Consider the following 10,844-nt stretch of genomic DNA (forward strand, 5'->3'; position numbering starts at 1 on the left):
AATATTAATAATAATATGTCAATGTTAATAATAATAATTCATGATAATAGCAATAATACATATATATGTATACGCATATATATATTATTGCTATTACTATTATTATTATTATGAACATCGACATATTATTGTTACGACTATTATTTTATTATATAATATGAATATGAATTCACAATGATAGAGTCGACAATAATATTAAAATAATAATGAAAATAATAATAATGTGTCGATGTTAATAATAATAGCGATGATAGCAATAATATATATATATATATACATGTATGTATACATACATATGTATATATATATTTTTTCTGTTTATATTCACATTCAGAACTATGTACAATTTAATTATTTTACAGTCGAATCCGTACGAACAAGCGAATAAAACCTAATAGTCATAGCATATATCTGTATTATTACGTGTACTATTCACAACAAATAGATTCTCTCACGAAGGTGCGACAATGTACACAAAACGTGCGTTATATTTATATATTTATATAATTTTTTTATTTACCTCTTCCTCCTTAACCTTCGTCCGCAAAGCGGTACACACCATCCATGTTTTCCTTTCCCTCTCTCTTTCTTTCCTTCTCTCTCTCTCTATCTCTCTATACTTTTCTGATTATTTACAAAAAAACGTTACCATATTTATATAATTATACTATGATATACGTGTCAACGAATGCACGAGCACCGACCGTCTTCGTCAGAGTATACCGATACCGCGAACGCCTTATGTTATCGTTTTCCCTCCTTTTCCTTCCCCCCGTTGAACTCTCCCGTTATCACAGATATAAATAAATGTATTCTTTACAAAACAATGTACAAGTTCCATTCAACGCTCCCTCTCAAGTTGAGAGTCTCAACCGCCGACGATGACTCGCGCGCGCGCTCTCGTTTACGTTTACGCCAAAGTACAAAATAATAGTCGACTCTTCTCCTTTTTTCTTTTTTTTTTTTTTCTTCAAAACACGACCTGACAATCTTCCGCGATTTGCGCAAGATACTAGTGTCGTGCGTCCCTCGGTTGTTATCACCAACGTGATCGGCTCGACGAAAAGAGGGACGACTCGCGCGATATACATATAATATAAAAAAATATCAACAATTTTTTGTTTCGAGCACCGTGCACGCCGCATTTCCGCTTTTTTTTATTGCAACACATTCGCGATGTCTTCGTATTTCTCGCGTAAGAATTGTGAGTAAAGCCATAATATTCTCTTCTCTAAGAATATAATGCTGATCAACAGTGACTATATCTACCAACAAACTTAAAATTGTCCATAAAAGAAACGGATAATTGCAAAAAATACAACAAAATACAGTATTAGGCAACAATCGAATGCAACACGTATTAGGAAAATTGTATACTACATATACGAATTTGTATCTTCGATGTCCCGGCTTGACCTGAGATGCGCGAGTGCACGGTTGTCGCGCGAAAAGGGACGAATTTGATCCTTAACGATTTATTATTCAATTTCTCACCGTATCTCCTCTCGTCGCTGTTAGTCTTATTGTTAGGCGCGTAAGCATTGCGCCAACTCTACCCATATATATTTATTTATACTTATAATATAGCGATGTATACTCTGCGGCGAGGATCTCTCTTTTTCTCTGTAAAATCCTTAAGACGCGTCACCCCGATAAAATTTCGTGATGTAGTAGGTACAGCCTTAAGATCTACGGCCTAGAGTTACTTGCGTGTCACCGTGTGTATGTGTAATGCGTAGGTGTACTATTTATCATTCCATCTCTATATGCGGGTATTCGGGTATACGTTAATATTTCATTCGGATAATTAAAGGAGTTAGTGATAAGTTTAACGATAGTAGCTTTGTAATGCGCTACGCGATCTGTTTTTTCCCCTATTTTCATCTTAAACCTACAACAGGTAGATCGAGTGTTTCTCTTTACGCTCTTTTTCTCTTGTCTTTTTTCTCACGATATTCGCGCGACTTGGTCGAAGTATATTCGCTTGAGCGTCCCGAAACTCTCTTTCTCTCTCTTGAGCCGAATTAAACGACTGATTTCCAGCGACGACCGTTAAGAAAGACCCCGTTACTTCGTAACGAAGAAGTAGTGCTATCTTGCACGTTGCCCGTATAATTCGCGATTGATATCTTCGCGTCGGAAGGAACGTATCGTTCATCCGCCAATTTGCGGGATATTTAGAAACGATTCGCCCTTCCATCGGAGGTATTGTATATGTATACACGTACGCGATCTTCAGTGCGAAATCAATACGGATTCCCGAAGTGATCGGCATCTGCGCGTCCTTTATTTACAAAATCGACAGCTCTTCACGCGCAGTGCTTTTCCAGAAATCTCGCGACGTCGCTGAACGATCGGTAATGAAACATTGACTAAACGGAAAAGAAGGACTCACGATTACATGTGTGGGGTGCGTGTGTGAGTGTACGTGTGAGGACGATGTACACCGGCGGTACATCCGAACATCGAAGACGATCGCGGAAAGTTCATGTTCGGCCACTCGACCTGGGTAACTTGAAAATCTTCTCACTCCTTCTCACTCGAGTTAGCTTCAGCGACGGGGTGACGCAACACGCGCTGCCCCGTAAACCCATCTTCTTGCCGTCAGCCAGCGGTCGATGGTACCGATCGAAAATATGGCGGCTGGCAGCTCTTGCTTGCAGCATGCTGAGGAGAGTGCGTCGGGCATAAATCCTGCGCGCTCGGCCCCCATACTTTCTTCTTACCCGGCCCCCGGTGTCGCTTCGCCGTACGTAGCCGTGCGTAAGCAGGCACTTTGACGTAATTCTCCTAATTCCTAAATCTCCTCTAAGCCGCCTCTTCTCTCGCGTACTCCCGCTTCGCACAGTCGCTCTTCTACCCTCTCATACGTCTTTTCCAAGTCGCGCCTTCCAGAGGTCGGGGAACGATTTATGTATCTCGAAGAGTCGACCACCTTCCTCTCTCTTCCCTTCCTTCCTTCCTGCTTGCCCGACTGCCTCTACCCGCTTCTCTTACTCCTCGCACTTCTTTCTCCCTCCACCTCTGACGTGAAGTCGAGATAACGCTAATAAATCCCGAAACCACTCAGGAGCGCGTATTTACAGTCCGGCCGCAAGACTTCCTCGCAGGACCTCTCCCTCAATGGCGCCACTTTATTCTGCAACAGAAAAATGAAAATGGTCTTAGATCGATGTCGCCGTGTTTTCTCTTTTCTTCTCTCCTGCGTAGAAGAAAAAAGGAATATTGGCTGCGTTCAGCAGTAAAAACAGTTTTACAATTATTGTACAATAAGATTCTTTGATGTATGATTGATTCTTGCCCTTAATTCTTCATTAAATCTAAATATATAATACCCGTTTCCACTTTAATTTCGGTTCAATTTATTCTTCTAATTAGAAAAATTAGAAAAATTTGAAGAGCGAGTTGAACCGAAGTTAAAGTTAATCTACATTAGTAGAAACGAGCATTACATATTTAGATTTAATGAACCAATCATGTTACAGAATTTTACGGCAATTACAAAGCTGTTTTTTTTACTGAAGCAGCATTAATGTACACGCTACTAATGCCCGTTTCTATCAATGTTTAATTTTAATCTTGGTTTAACTGTAACTCTTCATTGTTTTCTAATTCTAACAATTAAAAAGAATGAAGAGTAAACTGAACTGAGATTAAAGTTAATCTCCATTGATAGAAACTGACATTAGTGTAAGAATAGCATGTTATTTCCAAATGTTCGGTTCGAGTACTCGTTGTGTTTCACACGTTTAAATAATGTCGAAATGCACACATTATCTTGGCTTCTTATTTCCATATAACAAGTCACAAAGACTAGCACAAAGTTATGGATTATCAAGAGAACAATTACGGTCTTCGAGGCTGGCGTATAGTCGTTGATAAGACATGCGACAATTGTGACTCCTCGTTACAAACCGTTCGACGAGCAGACAATCGGTTTAAATAGCTGACGATACCCATGAAAATGTCGATGCCTTTGTAAACTCGTAAACGTACTATTACTAGAGCGCTTACATCCGTAAGCGGTGGAATCGACGTTGAGTACGTACGCTCGTTTGCGCCTATCGATACTCGATTACCGTATCTCACACCGGTGGACGGTGCCCGTTTCACGATCGACATGCCGGAGATATAGATTCCACATCAGGAGCGGTAAAAAAAAAGGGGCAACCATAGGAAACCTGCTCATTATGTATCGCAAGGCCATTTTTGCGACTCTAACGGATAATCGTTTGTCCCGCGATACCATGACAGCGATTGTCAATGTTAATAAATGACAAACCACACGTGCCGCGAGATAAAATACGATCATTATGCAAAATACGTTGCTCACTCAGCCATTACCGCCGGTATCGGCACTAAACGAACGTTTATACGCCCGTAACTGTTTGCTACAATTGTTGACTACTTTTGCGTGATGTATTTGGGACGACACGCGAGTTACGTAACAAGGACTTTGATAGCAGCAATACCTCGTAAATCCTAACTCTCTGGAAGATTAGAACGTAATTTCTAAGCACGAAACTCTTACTTAATCGTGACGATTTATGTGGAATTATGCTAACTGCAGACCAACAGTTTTTACTTTCCAAACTGATAAAGTTAACGCGATCAAAAATTGCTCGTAGAAATCGTAATCGTCATTAACGGAACTTTATACTATAATAATGAAAACATTGATGGGACTTATGACTAATATATAAGCAAATCAATATCGATTGTTTTATCGTTTTTTTCCTTAAAAAAGAAAACAACTAAAAAAATTAAGTTTTTAAAAAAAAAAAGAAAAAATTATTTTTCAACTTGATAGAAAATTATTGACTATTAAATAATTAAATAATATATATATATATATATATCTGCAAAAAATATTTTTTACATATTTTAAACATAATCCAATTTTTATCATTTTCATTTCACTCTTAAAATACCTTATGATTCGACGATTTTTTAATGAAATCATTTATTAATTCGTTTTTATGATTCATAAGATAACGTTTACTTAATTCATTCATGCATGTAATAACTCGAAAATTACGTTTGTGTAGTTGTGTAATTTTTAAAAGGAAGCAACATCTCTTTCTCGGTGACTAATCTGAGATACATACCGATAAAATTGACATAGCTTTTATCGCACATTATTGTTCTGCTATATAAAAATTGTACAAAAAATATTAGCCACGATCTCTCAAACAATTAAATGTAATAAAAACTCCATTAAAATTGTTTTTTAATGAAGTTTCTATTATATTCACTAAATATTTTGTATATGTATATATATATATATATATATTGACCTTGAAAGCTTTCTCGAAAAAGTGTTTTTACTTTCACTTGCCTTGAATACAATTTAATACGTGTTAAAGGTTTTCCTTGCGTCAATGCAGAAAGTTTCTCTATTTCTAAGATTTTCAAAAGTTCTAATGAACTATGAATGCGAGGACCAATGTAAACACAGAATAGAATCATAAATCTCTTCAAAATACTGTATTTTAACAGAAACAGAAGTAGAAATATTACGAAACAGTAATAATCGATTGAGCTCTAAGTAAGGTCACGTTTCCTGAACGACGTTGATCGGTGCTATGGCGATACAGCGACACGTACGAATTAATCGTGTTTCGCCGAACAATTATGCGGACACGGCGACACGCGATGATACGCGCGGTGGAGGGCCGCCGGGGAGATTTCCGTGGTGTACGATTATAAACGGGACGCCAATATCCATTTTGGCCGACGTTTCGGAATTGACGCCCCCGGCACCACCGCGGCGAATATTTCAAAACGGCTACACGGACCGTCTATCCTGTCTGTCGTGCCCCTTTTCCCCCATTTCTCCTCGTCCGTTCTCATCATGCTCCACGTTCGTTCGCTTCGTTCGCTTCGCCGGGTCGCGAACGAAATGACGCGCGCGTCTACCCGGATGACAAATGTTGCGCGATTATGCAGCAAGTCGTTTCGAAAGTTTCCGCAGTGACATCTGGATGTTACATGCATGCTGGTTACCACCGACGAGGCATCGCACCGCTGTCTCTTTTCGCTGGGCAATAAACATTTGTGATTATCATTTATGCGCCGCGGCCGCACCGCGCGTCCCCGCTTCCATTTCTATTGTGTAAATTGTATTATGGAACTTGGAACGATCTATGTGCACGATAAAATGTCTCCCGACGTTTATCGCTATCAATTCCAGGTGACCTTGCCAGCTTTAATTTGATAAAGCGAAGGAGAGAAAAAAACTGCGATTGCATATACGCAGTTTGGGATCCGCAATCTATGACGTTGCAATCGATAACTGAAAAGATTATTTCGCCTCGGTGTGTCGAATTGACGTTAAGGATGTATCAGGTGCATACTCTCCACAAAAAGTAACTGGAATTGAAAATTTACATTTTTCGATAAAAATGGATGTTTTACACACACATGAAAGAGTTCAATAACATTTCAGTATTTATATTTAACAATGCAATTTATAGTTTTAATGAAAATTTTCTTATTTTATTTTAATTATTTTTTAAAAACATGTCTATTTCTTATCGAAATAATTTTTGATCCAGGGAATATTAATCATGTAATTTTTTATTTAAGACAGAAACGTGAAAAGTGAAAATTTTTATGTGCGTATATGTACATACGTACATACATAAAAATTTCCACTTTTCACATTTCCGCTCTACAAAAAAAGTTACATGATCGATATCCTAGGTTCTAAATCACCGTCACACTTTTTGTACTTTTATATTACTTTCAAATATAATATAATATAGATGAAATCTGTAATTTTTTCATATTTTTTTCATTTTTGTTAAAAAATACGTAAAATGTATCCTTAAGATAAGATGTGTGACTGTCTTCTCGTGAGAACTGAATCTCAGGTGATAGACAGATAATAGAATTCCATTCATGTCATTAATTTGAAATAAGCCAATGCCGCAATCCGAGTGCCTTTTCTTTTTACAAACGCAAAGCTGCTTATACTCGTTGATGTCTCGATGATTGACGCTCTATAGAAAACCTGTTTATTCATTCCCATTATCTTCAACAAGCCAAAAGTGGTGAAACGTTTTATTTCACGATAAAACCGTCAAGTATTTAAATAGTACCTATATAAACGCTAAATCTTTCAAGCTATTCATCTATAATTTATAAACATAGCGAATTAACTGCAGTTGTGCGTTTCTTTAAATAATATCTTGACATCCGTGATAAATTCACATTTGAACGACCATTGACGTAGCGGATTCAAATCTTACGACAATGAATTTCCTTTCGTGCGCATCCATTTGCACTCTAGGGACGATATTATAATTTATTTATACAATCGCGGCTGAGGATCATCGATTACGAAAAAGGATCGTTCAACGTGACGTCGTAATTTAACTATAGTCGAGGGAAAGATAGCGCGGATATCTCGTGTCGATCGACATCCGCGATATTGCGCGCTTAGAACGATACCCCCTCGAGGAGGGAACGACGAAATCGAACGGTCGCGCAGGTGAATGCGATAATGCGAATTTCATTGCTCGAATTCTTCGCTACCGGATATCGCAGGACAGCGAACGCTCCACTAATAGCAACGCGCTATCGTGTAATTATTGCGCTGGTCTCATGTGGCCGGTCGCGGTAGCCTTGCATAATGTAGAAGACAGCCCGACGCATGAAATTATAAACATCAAACAATCATTAATTCAATGAAAGCACCGGTTTACCGGGGAATTTTAATAATAACTCACGCTGATAGCTCGCCTTACGTTACGCATTTTTATAAAAGAAGTTAACATTCCGCTCGCGTATCGACACGAATTATTTCCTTGAAAATTCAGCAGCGTGTATGCGCCTCTATAATGATTTAATTATAATGTGCTCGAGATAAGCGGGAGAGTCTGTTTATTTTATAACTTTATTAATAATCTCGTTGGAGTTTGTACACGAGCACGGAGTGTTTACTCGGTAATGCGTAAGGGCATAAGGATAACGAGCCGTCTCGTTCGCAGATCTTTTACGCGTATACGAGTATGATCACCGTACCGAAGCGAGCAGCAATGCTGAACGTCATTTTTTTTTTTAATAAGTCGAGATAGGATCTCTCTCGCCTGTATATCTGTCCGGTTTTAGAATTAACGTGTCGATTTATATTCAGAGGGGGCAGAGAAGCACATAGGAGCGCGCCATGCGATCTGCGATCTGCGTTTTTATTCCCAATCAATAATATTTGCATCCGCGTTGGCCGGCCGAGCGGTCGAGTCACGAAATCACGTGAATGATAGCGACGTCTCGCCACGTCAGGGTCGAAAAAGGTGGAGATGCGTGCTCTCAGCGATCTTTCCCCGATTACCCAGGTAGCAACGAAGCCATCTAGCGCGCATCTAGAAACATAAATCCGTTTTCGCTATCGTCTTCACCTCGGCCCTGAAGATCTCACGAGCCACGTTAGACGACCGTACGTGCGATAAACCGATCGAAATGTGTTGCGTCTCGCAAAATGGAGGTCGAGGACAAAGAAGGACGCGATATACTACGAGCGTATCGCCTCTGATGAAACCTCCGAGGTCGTACGGGAATTCCAGAAACGCGCATGTTTCTCAAAGAAGCATCGGCAACAGTAGACTTTTACCTTTTAGAGAAAAAGAAATAGATAGGGGGGGGGGGGAGAGAGAGAGAGAGAGAGAAGGAGAATACGCGGGAAACCGCGACGACGTATTCGAGGATTTATTAAGGAGACACCTGAATTCCCCCGTTCGGAATCTCGAAGCCGTTAAAAAGATCGCCTATCCTTTCGCGCCTTCGAGGCGGATCACGGGTGCATGGTGGTCGCGAATTTTATGCAGATGCCGTGAGATCGTGTAAATATCGCTAGCTAAAAAGCGACGATAGTTAGACGCGGGTCCACCTAAGGAGGAAGGGCTTAGCCTGATCCTCGAGCATTTGGTTACCATCGTCCTAATGGCGATTAAACATCCTCGCGCTAATTGGCAATTATAGAGCACAGGCATCACCAAAGGATTTTACTTCTGCACGGAGGCTGTCTCTTCGTGGTCCCTGTTTCTCCCTCCGATCACCTCTTTTCGGGTGCAATCGGAAAGAGAACGAAAGAGGAGATCGGCTCTACCTGGTGGTAGGTGTTACAAAAGGCGCTGCCTTGTGCGACCTGAGCAACTCGCGCACACACACACTGTATACACACACACACACACACACACACACATATGTACATTTTCTCTCTTTCTCTCCCTCCTTCGTATACCTGTCTGTTTGTGCGCGACAGGAAAGAAGGAGGAGGCAGAGATCGAGGATGGTCCGGACCGGAGCGGGTGCCGGTCCGAGAGAACCGAAAGAGGAGAGGGTAGCATTATAAGCGCATCCGAGATGCGAACGTACCGACGCGTTCGGTATATATACACACGCGGGGGACAGGGAAAGGGAGGAAGCGAGGTGACGACAGCGAAAACTAGTTTATTTGGAACGCGGCTATAAATTAGGATCAGATCGCCGCGAGATAAGAGAGCACCGGCTAACACCCGGTTCCATCCGAAAAGACGATCCCCTTCCTCTTCCCCCTTTATCCACCACCCCCGTTCCCCCGTTCGCCGTCCGCCTTTCTACTCGCGTTCACGTCGCGTCGTGGCATCCTACAAAGACAACGACGAACGTTCTCCGATACGTGGCAGCGTCGTCCTGGCTGGCGATTCTCTCGAGTTCTTCATAGTCTTTTTACGAAACGAGGCGACGAATGATATGCTGAGATAATTTTTCTTGCAGTTCGTCTCCTCTTATCGAGCATTCTAAAAACTTTGTGTCTAGATTTACTTTTTTTCATTGCGGAAATAATTAACGGTCCTGAAAACATATAATATTATTTTTTACACGTTCAGAACCGTTAATTATTTCCATAATAGAAAAAAGTAAAATAAGCAAAGTTTTTAGGATGTTGTTAGGATAAGAGGAGAACTTGTTATTTAGACATATATTACACACTATGGGAAAAATATAATTGCGATTACCGTAATTTAACTATAATTTATAGTCAATTTTAATTTAGCCAATTTGTGTGTGTGTACTCATTTTTAGTAGAACTATAAATTTATCATACAAATATAGTCACAAACACCAAATATTTTTCTCATGTCCATTTCTATCAATGTAGATTAATTCTGATTTGGTTTAATCTACTTTTATCTTTTTCTAGTTTTGGGAATTAGAAAAGAATAAATTAAACTGAGATTGTAGTTAATCTACATTGAAATGGACATCAGTGAAATAAAAAATTCAAGATTATCTACGTCTCTCGACTGTACGATTGGAGACTGATGCGCATTTTCCACGCAATAATATCGATCCTGTCGAGCAGATTTCCATTGCCATCGGATACAGGTGGCGGAAAGACTCGGGAGAGGGCCGCTTTGCTAGAACTGCTCTCGAATCGGCGCGGGGAAACTGGGAAATGTATTTTCGCGAGGAGAGCGATTCGGTTCCTTTACGATTCCGTCGAATCAGATAACGTTCAAAGACTCGTACTCGCATCGCGACGTTACGGATACCGCGGGAGGATTTGCTGAGAAGAATGGAGAAAGAGAATAAAGCGAGGGTAAGCCCTGGAGATGAATCCCGCGTATCGTTTGTAAGGAAACGGGTGAACAGTCGTTCCGACTCTTCCTCCCTCCCCCTTCCCACATTTTATCTACGAATGCCGCGAATGAGAAGACACAAACTCCGGCTTTCCCCAATACGCTTTAACGATCGCTTGCCGACTATTGCGGACAACCGTTTTTCTATCTCTTTCCTGACTTATCGTCCTACAAGTCGTAGTATGCTAACGCATTCGTCCTACGATCGTTTACACGACG

At 40.3% G+C, this 10,844-nt stretch overlaps 1 protein-coding gene across 1 annotated transcript in view; it reads right to left on the reverse strand.

Moving 5' to 3' along the window:
- Positions 1-467: 467 nt before the first annotated feature.
- LOC108721370 (homeobox protein caupolican) overlaps positions 468-10,844 on the reverse strand; it is a 45,285-nt gene continuing 34,908 nt past the window's right edge. Inside the window, exon 7 of the mRNA XM_018445893.1 lies at positions 468-3,139. The gene's annotated coding sequence lies outside the window, so the exon portion shown is untranslated. The remainder of the gene's footprint in view (positions 3,140-10,844) is intronic.

This window comes from Mycetomoellerius zeteki, unplaced genomic scaffold (assembly GCF_001594055.1).
Source record: "Mycetomoellerius zeteki isolate Tzet28-1 unplaced genomic scaffold, Tzet1.0 scaffold168, whole genome shotgun sequence".
NCBI classification, from domain to species: domain Eukaryota; kingdom Metazoa; phylum Arthropoda; class Insecta; order Hymenoptera; family Formicidae; genus Mycetomoellerius; species Mycetomoellerius zeteki.